The sequence below is a fragment of the Apteryx rowi genome, unplaced genomic scaffold, assembly GCF_003343035.1.
Source record: "Apteryx rowi isolate R43461 unplaced genomic scaffold, aptRow1 scaffold_21, whole genome shotgun sequence".
Classification (NCBI taxonomy): Eukaryota; Metazoa; Chordata; class Aves; order Apterygiformes; family Apterygidae; genus Apteryx; species Apteryx rowi.
In genome coordinates this window covers 2,413,481-2,424,777 of record NW_020448419.1, presented here as the reverse complement: position 1 = coordinate 2,424,777, position 11,297 = coordinate 2,413,481, and positions in this window count along the sequence as shown.

Here is an 11,297-nt window from a genome sequence, read left to right as displayed (position 1 = left end):
AAACATACAGGGATCTCCCCGGACTTAAAAAGGACCGGCCACCGACTATGCCAAACTCATTAAGCCGCAGTATTTTAGCGGGAACACAAAGATGGAACCGGCACAGCCAGGGAGGGGACTGCGAAGGGGAAAGGAACTTACTGGAGTCGGGGTTAGTCAGAACAGCCAGGCAAAGCTGTGCTCTTACTAGCTGGGCCAAGGGAGCTTTAACGACCAGGAAAAATTCAGTGCTTTGGTTTTAATGACTCATGGAGCAGTGCAGTACCTCCTACCAACGTGCTGTGGCATTTGTACCCAGAAGGAAGCGTGTCAGCTACTGAGTCATGCAGCTCCCAAGGATTGGCTGTCGCCAATCTAAACACTAACCATGCCCAGCCCTGTTCAGTCCTGACATTACTGTAGCCCAAGGTTAAGCTCATCTCCCAAGAGCTTTCTAAAATGAAAACCTTGCTGGTTATAAACAAAATACGATTTCCAAGCCTGGGCTACCAGGACCAGGTTTGAGAGCCCAACAATTTCCCTGCACAGACACTTAGCCTTCTAACGCCAAGGGCCTGCACTACAACCTGCCGACGCGACCAAAAAGAAAAGCCCATTGGCCGTTTCAGAGCAAACTTTAATGCAGGAGTGGGACTCGTGTTTTTTACACTACTGACCTACATTTGCAAAGCCCTGGAGGCAGTTTTGTCCAGCCTGTAAAAAGGAAGAGCTATAAAGCCAGCTATATTAAGCTGTTATGCAATAGAAAGCACAGCTGCACTGAACAAAAACAGCCTACAACAAGAAGAGGAAACAAAAGCTATGAAGTTCCATGTAGGAAAAACTAATGCGTTTCAACTAACAAAGAAGGGACTTGTTAACTTGTTCTCATCGAGTGCAGAGATAATTAAATTACAAAGACAGCCACATTAGCGTAATCAGTTTATAAGAACTCACATACAGAGACAAAAGATTTTTCTAGATTCATCTACAAAAAAGAAGCTTCATTTAAACTGCTTTCATTCCTCCTTTGTTAAGTGCATTCATGTGCTCTTTTTTCCAGAGAAAAGAAGATCCTAACATCAATCCAATTTAATCAAACCCTTGAAAGGCTACCACAACTATTAATCCAATTCTTTAGCTATTTTGTATTTTTAAGACTATTTCTTTCTTTTATTCATGCAATTACTCAGGAATCTCACCTTTCACTTCAGTGAAGTGCATCTCCCATCCTTACAGTTGCACCGTAGGGATTGAAAACATACCTTGAATGCATCACAAGTGCTCAGAATGACAAAAAAAACCCAAAGTGTCAATTAAAATAACAACACTGGGGAGTGCTAGTTTGGTAAAGCCAAAAAACTGAGGGAGAAGTTAAGATTAAGAAGGGTGCAACTCATGACTTCTGATCCTTAGCTTCTGATAAATGAGGCTTGCCTAAATGGTTTAAAAGTAAGTATATTTATTAGAATGAGCTCCTCTGCATCAAATCATGAGGGATCTGCACTACTTTAACTTCAGTGTTCTTTAGCCAAAACAATAGTCCCACCTTTTCAGCGCCAGCCACAGTAAAAGTCACTCATGATTTGCTCCACGAAGGTCCAAAGAGTTCATATCAGGCCAGAGCACAAAGCAAATGAATACCCTCAATGGGACCATTCATATCCTTGAAGTTAAGCAGCTGTTGAAGTGCTTTGCAGAACTGATCCAAAATACTTAATCCTACCCTTAGGGAAAAGAAAGACCTCATAGTAAGAGGAACTCAGTCTAGGAAAATAAAAATCCACAAATAGCGTGCTCCTGAGGTATATTCAAAGGCCAGTTACGTGTGCTCAGAGCAGAGCTTCTCCTGGAGCAGCCACAACACACTTGTGGACGCTTGCTTGGTATAGATTAGAAATTGCAGCAGCAAGGAGGCCATTCCCATCTAGAGCAATGGAATTGCTCTGGATAACTGGAACAGCTTCTGCAACCTTGCAATACCTCAAACAGAAAGTGGGGCAGCAGGCAATTACTTAAGCAAACTTGTGCCCTTAATAAAATCCACACAAAAGCACAAATGACATAGACCTGACTTCCCCACTGCATCCTGCGCCCTTATTTTTCATCCCTCATGTTCTCCTGCCATCTGGATAGTAGGGCTGCACACGGTTCTTATCCCTGATACCTCACTGCAGGATCTTCTCCTAGCAGCCTAAGGCTTCTCATGCAGATCTGTTTTGTATGACCAACAAGTTCCACATTTTGGCTTAAGAAATGCTTCTTAAATAGATAATGCTCCAGATGGACTTAACAGTCAGGTGGGTTAAAATTATATATATAAAAAAATCAGAACTACAGCTGAAGCCGTGTGGCTTCCAGTATTTGCTGTTGTTTAAGAAAAAAAAAGAAACAGATAATATATATACACACTATCATTTATAACCTATTTTTTGATTAAATTATATTTCAGTGGAAGATCTTTTCACCCAGATAACATCCTTATGCACACACACACAAAAGAAAGACAAATACAGGTTTGTAGGTTTCTGAAGAACAAGGAAGGGTTTGCTTTAGGGTTTTTTTTTTTTTTCTTTACATGTTGCTCATTTCCTCCACAAGATGGCTCACATTTTTTTTGTGAGCATGCAATAGCTCATGTTTAATCAACTCCTGACTGTGAACCTATCATGGCAGAATCATGTCAGTTTTCCCTGGGCCCAAAGCTCTAATTACCTGGAAAAAAAATACAGCATACTGCACTCCTATGGGAGGGCAGCAGAGACACCAGCGGGCACCTCGCATCTGTGATAAGGCAAGGACAAGCCGGAAACCCAGACAGAAAAAGCAAGCTTTCCACAGGCTCCTAAACAGCAAGCATGCCACCTGCCCTAAACGTTAATCAAGCATACCAGGACATAAGAGGCTTTTACCCCATGTCCTCCATACGCCTTTAGCAGCTGGTGGCATGGCACACACTACCATCAGGTAACGTAACTGCGGCGTAGAAAAGGGGCATCTGATGGGCTTTTCAGTTATCAGCTATTCCTACCGCTGCACTTCTATCCCCGCTGCGGTCGCCCCTGTTAGTAAGGCTGCAGTGGCATCTACTGGTCACAGCCCAGCGAAGCAGGTGGTATTGCTGTCAGCTCCAAGAGGTTCATACGGCAGAAGATCATGAGCTTTTCAGGCTTCTTTCACAATTTTGCTTCTACACTGCTATTTGCTATTGCTGTTATTTATTACTGCTGCTGTTAAGTTGCTCCAGAGATGTTTTTAGGAAAAAAAAAATACATATAGACAACCAAGTGCAGCATCACAACGATTCACATGCACCTATTTTAATAATTATCAAAAGTGTAAACTGGGTTTTACTACTAAAATATTGCATTAGAATAGCAAAAGGGTACCAATACATTATTGATGTCCTCATCCTCCACAGGGGAGAGAGGCATGAGCATCCTGAGCCCTGGTCAGCAGATTTGCCAAAAAGTTTTCACCAAAATTCATTAAACAGAAAATTGTTCCTCTTCCCCCTGAGAAAATTAAATTAGTTTCTGCTTTGCATAATATTCTATCAGAGTATGTGCATGTGCATATGGATAGGAAGACAGAGAAACCTAACTGTTCCAGCAAGATATTATTTCAGTTCTTATATTAGCCTTTCTGATGGGAACCATAGTTGTAGTTTCATTTTCTGTCGTTCGCCTTCCCTTCCACAAACCTCAGCTCCCCACAAGGCGCACACACCACAGCGCACCACAAGCAGATACTCCCTTGATTCGACCGCATCTTCCCTCTGTGAGGTTGACCACGGTATCTTCCTGCAGATACAGTGTCAACCTCTACTCCCAGCAGCCCTGCCTACATTAACCAAAATATAAATAAGTAAAAGAATGATACAACCCATACATGGTAACATGGTAAGAACTATATTTAGTAGCAAACTTAATTTAGAAATGAGTTCCTGTCAATGGGAAAAGCTTCCTGGGTTTTCCGTGAAAGGGGAAAAAATTCTAAGTTAAATCGAGACAAGTTCAATGAGTGCAGAAAATGGCCTATCCGTTACCGGACCTTTTCCCTGGCAGGGCAATGACGTCTACTCCAGTTGACAGTAAGTGACCAACAGAGAGAATCAAACACCGCAGGGTACGAATATATCGCTCCATGGGTAGAAATCCTGAACTAGCTGATATGTCTGTACATTAGAGTGCTAATGTCAATCCACAGTCAGCCTGTTTCCTAGCAGCAGAATTACAAAAGTCAGCGCTGCTTTATGCCTGGACTAGTTGGGCTTCTGAGAAGGCATTAAAGAAGAGTTGCACGTTCAGATGGGAGAACCCAGGCTACCAGCACAGCATTGCTTTCATCAGGAATTAGTCATTCAGGAAAGCTGTACAACCTACTTTTGGAAAAGTACCATTAAAAAGAGTCTGTTAATGCATTACTTTTAAAATAAATAAAAGGTCAAACAAAGGTGAGTCTATTTATCTTAAAAGCTTCCATCCAAATGGCCCCAGTGCAGACTTTACATGATATCTCAGAATGCCTCTCCAGCTAAGAAAAGGTATCCTAAAGAAAACAGCTATAAAGACGACCCTATAATCAAATGATTACTTGGAACCCAGTTCTTCTCATTCTGGCATTGGTAGGAATAGTACCAAATCCTAGCCTAGCCTTTGGGACTTTCTTTGCCTGTTTCTACAGCAAAGAGTAGAACTGCAAGAAATCCTCATGGGACGTGCTACAGTACCTTAATAATAGATATAGTCCAGCACACCACAGAGTAACGCAGCATAGTTTTTCTTACCCTGAGATCCTGGAATGCTTTTTAAGCATTAAGGAACACTATTAGCAAAGCTTGCAGGATGGGAAACAGAGGCTGTTATTTGTTTTGGAAGCAGCAGACTGCAGATCAGAACATGTGAACCAACCCCATACACAGCTCTGCAGGATGCAGCTGCTCTTTATTGCCACTAGTCATTTTACTGGAAGGCCATTACAAACAAAAGGACTTCAGGTATCAGATGCACGCAGAACAAGTACAATGCGCTAGAGAGCATGGCCTTCCAGCGAAAGCTCCAGGCTTGACATCAGGATTCCGGCCTTGGTTCCATCCTCTAAAAGGCGTGAAACTTCGCACACACCTGTAGCCACTCCATTCCTCAGATCTTCTACTTGCAGAATGAGAACTGCCACTTCCTTTCTCAAAGGTGCAACAAAGCTGTCATGAACAAATTGAAATTTAACTTGATCTACAAGAAACACAACATAATAGGAGTGCAGATCAACTCCACTGAGCAATATCTTATAAGGCTGTATCTTGCAGACTGTAACATCTATGTACACGTTCAGGCATAATAACTTTTAACTCATAACTTTTATAACTCCACAGCATGTGTTCTGAGTCTGAGGGTGGAGAAGAAAGAGGTATTATATATCTGTATTGTTAATTAAAAGTATTTAAGGGCAAAATTTTCAAAACCAGACAGCATTCACTTGACACCACCTCCTTGTATCCCTGACTTCACAAAAGCAGAGAAAAGGTAACACTGAGAACTTCTGAAAGTCTTATCCCAACACCTAGCACATTTGACAACCAGGCCACTAATTATTTTTTAAAAAGCCAACAAAACAGTCCAAACCACAGTCTTTGCTCTGTGTTGCAATCACTGGACTGAAGCAAGGTGAAAAGCTGAATGGTCGGTTTAATGAATTAGTTTCTTCTCAGTCATGAAGAAACAATTCTGCTTGCAACTAAAGCTTTGCAGAGCTTCACTGCTTCAACTGAAAGTGATATGACAAAGGTCTGAGTCATTAAATCAGCTGTCTGGGGAAAAAACACTTTGTTATGGTCTGTTTCAGGGATTATAGTCCTTGGTCTGTTCTGTGGAAGAAGTCCCCTCCCACTCACCCCTCACTGTTACTCATATTCAAGGGTTTTTTGATAACACTGTTAAATGACTCAGACTTCGTGCTAGATGTGTCAGTGTTTCATCATGCTCTGCTTTTCCAGCATGAAACAGCCAGAGAGAGGGGGTCAACTTTCAAAATCCTTCAGAAACACCTGCGCCTGGGGGAAGATACACTCCCTGCAAGCTTGATTCATTATGGATCACTGCTGTCTGCTCTGCACCTAGGGAAACGCAGTCACATCAACCTCAGGCCCAAGTTCAAACCTGGAACAGAAGCTCTCCTAGACAAAAAAGTGATAGAGGGATTTATTCGTTGTTCCTTTTAATCTGAGTAACGGCTACAGAACTTAGATTTAGACCGAACTTTTCCAAAGTTTCAGATATTTAGATCGTGGCTATTGGATTCATCATTTGGGAATACAGTCAAGAGGCACTGACAGATAGAGAATTACCTCTCATCTTGACCATTTATTATAGAGTAGATTTTAAACATGCAGGCCTACAGGTCTGCTATAGTAAAGATTGGCTTTTCTCAAGGGCTTTGTCAGTATTGCCTGGTCCCTGTTCTGAGGTTTGTATTGATTTTCCCTCTATAATTCTGGGGGGGTTGGGGGGGAGGAATACATGAAATACATGCACTACTTTTCTTTCCCCAGAGCAAATGAAAAAAAATATATATTTTTTTTAAGCAGAACAAAAATCTCTGATGAGTGGTTACTTGGGAAAGTTCAGGTGAGTAAGCAGCCAAAGAGAACTGGGGAAATAAACCACTTGCAGTGGGTTGATATTCCCCCCATGCCTGTCCCTCCAGACTTGCTCTTCTGGATCTGCTTTTGACAACAGCCTGACACACTCCAGGTGGGAAAGTTTGCTCATGGAGAGGGAGGTAGTATTAGTTCTGCAGTATCATTGCAGTAAGATCTTGTCTCTTGTCTTGATCAAAGCATGTCAAGTTAATATGTCAATGAGAAAGATGCTTTTTTCTCTCCTGCATGTCACTCTTCTACCATATGCAGAAGTTGTGCTCCTGCAACACGTTCACTCACACCTGTTTCACAGGCCCATCAACAACATAAATGGCAGCGTTAGCTAATTGTGATCACTCATACTTACAGCACCATGTAACTTGCGCTAACATGCAAACACCCCTGGAACAAGCCCGAGCAGCTAGCACAGTCTACACTGCACCAGAATTACAAAAATCACAGTAAAAAAAGAGACTCTCATATAGCTAATGGAAGCTCTGCCATTAGCTTCAATTGCACCAGGATTTAATTAATGAAGTTAATCAGTTTACTACCATTACTCATTGACTGGCAAAAGATCCTTCACTATGTGTACCCAAATGCTGCCGCCACATACAATCCCTACCTGAAGCTTCATATGACCATAGGAAATCACATCAAAAAACACAGAGAAGGGCAACTGAGCTCCAAGTTTCTTTGAGCTAGCATGTTGCCTGACTCTTCCACTGACCTCCACAACACCCGATTCATTCTTATTTGTAAGCACTCAAATGGAGAATGTGAAGAGAATGCAAGTAAGGCAGATTGGGAAGGAATGGAAATTTGAAGGACAGAGGCATCCATGAACTGAAATGACCCCAACAGTATTGGAAGTTTACTACTGAACGAATTTTATTCCCATACTTAAGGTAAGATCATGATGGATATATAGAGGCCTCTGTGCATTTTCAGCAGTGCAAAATAAAGACTGCACTGCACACTTCCATACTTAAATTTTCAAAGAGGCATTCCTGTTTAGGCAGCACGAGAGATGAGAGGACATCCACCAAGAAAAGAGAAGACTGTTACTCCATACCTTGTGTTCATGGGAGTATAATCACAAGAAATTGTGTAATAAATCAAATCTTTGTGCCCACTTGGTGACAATGTGAATTTAAAACACTGGCCTAATAAAAGTGCAGAGAAGCTATAAAAATGCACTGGAAGAGGAAATAAATCTTAAAAAAATAAATAAATAAATAAATTATTCTGCCTTAGTCATATTACATTCCCACGCTCTCAAAATATCCAATTGTCTGATAAGAGACACTTCGCTATAGGCATTTAGTGGACCCTACAGGAAAAGGAATCAAACTGTAAATTGATCATTCTGAATCTTAGCTGACTAACTCCAAGCATGAAGTCATATGGTACCAATATCCGGTAAGGCTCATTCTTAACTAGAGGAGGTTTTTAGCATATAAACTGATTAAGAGGGTGCAAAGGGAGGTTTCCTGCCATTTTCCACAGGAGTTCTGGCAGAGAAAAGCTATTGCTCAACTCCAGTTTTCCCCACTCACCACCTCAGAAGAGCAGAGAATTACAGGTAATCAAATCTGACTTCATCAGCCTCCCATGAGCAGGCCAAAAATGAGCATGCTGCCTCCAAAACGTATCGCAGCTTTTCAGCCCATCAGAAGTAAACCATCACTGCCTTTTACACTATGGGTTTTGTTCAATGCTGACTGAAAGTCCACCCATTTCCTGACACCCATGCCTTGTAACAGTAGCTTATACTAGACTAAAAGAAACTTACCCAGACTTCTTTACTTTCTGGCTTTCTTCCAGACTTTGTCTTCTTCATCCCGCTCCTCCAGTTACAGTGAGTGCGCTTCCCTCTCCAAGGAATTTGACAGATAGGTTATGAAGGGTTCTCTCCAGCACTCCCAGAGCTGTTAAGGAGGAACATGTCCCACAGCCCTCCAAGCACAGCAGAACAAGGATGACGCTAAACTCTGCATTCTCTTCCCTCAGGTCAGTCATTCACAGGGAACTGAAAAAAAAACGTTTGTGCTTAGAAGAGGTTAAGGCTTGGATCCATCCGGAAATGGGAGTCCATGGTTATTAATAGTTCTGGGCTGGTAGCCACCTTTGTTTATATCTACTATCTCCTGACCATCTTTTTGCTTGATTTAATCAAGGGCCTGCAGTCTTGCCCAAAGGAAAGAAGTTTTATTTGTTTAAACAACAAAACACAACGATTTTTTTCCTAACTGAGCAGCAGCAGACCCAGCTGTTTACAGAGTTCCCCGGACCTCTGCATCATGTCCATGCTTAGGCTGTAAAGGAACACCAGGAAAAGCTTCGTAGCCTTTTCTTAGCCATGCATGTAAGACCAAACAAGCTCAAACTGCTAGGAAGAGGCCCAAGAACTACCTCTGTGAATTTTTTCTACTTACTTTTCCAACAGTTAAAAGCAACTCAGACCCGAGTTTCATATTCCCTCATGACCCTGTGAAATTGTTTGCTGCTCTACATACGTACCCCATATTAAAAAACAGCTTACCAAACTGCCATATGAAGATCAAATAGCCAGCCAAACATTGAGTCAAAGCATTATGAGGGAGCAGCAAGAACAGGGTTGCTCTACAAGGAGGAATGAGCCAGGACCAGAAGGTGACCCCAACACACACAGTACTCTCATCAACCGGGGCACAGTCCCATAGGGTCTGAACACGATGGGCAGTGCAGGGTACTGATAACAGAGTCCATCAACAGCACCAGTCACAGCAAGGGGGTGAACCAGGTTCAGGGAATCCAGTCAGAAGCAGTAGGAGACAGGGCCAAAGACAGACCTAGAGATGAGGCTACAATATTGGCCCAGGGTCCAGCCTGGAGATGGGTATGCCTACAACATAACTCAGGCAAGGTCTGAAGGCCCAGTCCTGAGCTTAATTGAAGCTCCTGGGCCCATGAGCAGGCAGTTGGGGGAACCCAGGTGAGGCTGCTTAGGGCAATTAAAGCCTATTAGTGCCCTCATGTGATTGAGAGCCCTGAAAGACATGAGCTCTCAAGTCAGTGAGTCAAAGGATGCCTGATACTTACACAGTCTTGATGCACATGTACAGGTGAAGACAATCTCAAAAGATCCGTGTAGCCAGAGCAGCTCAGTGACTAAATCTAGGAGAGAAATAAAGGGTGCCAACATCCAATGATTTTTATCTGTGGTTCAGCTACTTCACACCTACTTTGTTTCAACAAGAGTAACTGTTTGTTCCCCATGCATTTCCAAAAATGTATTCTTTATATTGTTTTTCTCTATTTCTCTCTCCTGTCTGCCACTGTGTCTTATCTTAGTCACTAAACCCACCAAGCAGGTCAAAAGCTTAAGCCAGGACAAGTTCTTATGTGGGGAAACTGCCTCTTAGAGGAGCATGCGCCCAGTTCCAATCAACTGAATCTACTTTTAATCTGTGCATCATAACATATCCCTACATCACAAGTACTCCTTTCTGTCCTTCGGCATGTTGTGTACACCCTTAGAGCTGAACTTACTTTCTCCCCAGGAACCACCCATAGAAGATTAGTCTCAAATTCCTCAATGACTGCATACTAAAAACAGCAATCCCTTGTACACCCAAGGTGGCTTGACGGCCGTGGAGTAAGGGTGTTCTTGTTAAACATAGATGAGTTAGAGTCCACTAACAAGCCTAAGTTTGGCTCCTCTAGGTGTTGCACTATTACTCCTATCAGTTTCACACCCACCATCCAATGTCAGACAAGAAGACAAGAAGGACAGAAGGAGAAAAGCCTTCAGCCATGGTCACTATAGACTGGCTTTTATCTGCATTTTTACATTTTTAAACAGTAACTGGTTTTAAGGTAGAGTCACAATTTTTTTTTAAGTTACCCTAAACTTAGTATTTCTCTTTTAAGTCATATTTACCATGCCTTTTCCCCAGCTCTCACTTCCTGATAGAGAGATACGGAAGTATTTCGTGTATAGATTTGCCATTCTTTGTTTTTGAGGGCCGCTATCAACCTCACCTTGGCAGCTGTCACTCGTGGTCCAGCTACCACCACCAGAAAGAGCTTTTTCACACCGCTCTTCTTCCACAGACCACCTCAGCCACACAAATAGTCCCAGCATCATGAGCAAACGTTTCTGGTAAGCTAGGGAGCTTTGCAACATCGAGCTGCAGAGAAACGGGAGCAACAGTAACCCAAAGCGATCAGCAGAGCCCGGTTATGGCCGTGGGGCTAGGGCTATGGTTCGTACTTTGTTGGTAGTATTTTGGAGCTTTGCGAGGGGCAAGGGGTTGAGGTGGGTCTTTGTGGTTGTTTTTTCCTGCTGCTCTGAGGACACCTGCAAGCCCTCACCCCCCAAGAGACGGAGCTCTGCATCGGTGGGGGCCGCCCTCGGGCACGAAAGGCCGCCTGCTCCTTTCCCCTCTGCCATCAGGGCCGTGAGGCCTTGGCGAGGAAGCCGGACCCCCTCCCGAAATGGCGGCGGCGGCGGCACGAGGAAAGGGGCCGGGGAGCTCCTCGAGGGGAGAGTCTCCGCCACCGTGCCCGGGCAGAGGCAGGCAGCAACAGCACGGCACATGGCCGCCCGGCAGGGCCACGCCGACGGCCGCGGCCTCGCGCCCCGCAGCGGGCGGCCGCAGCGCGCCCAACGGCCCCCCCCCCACCAACGGCC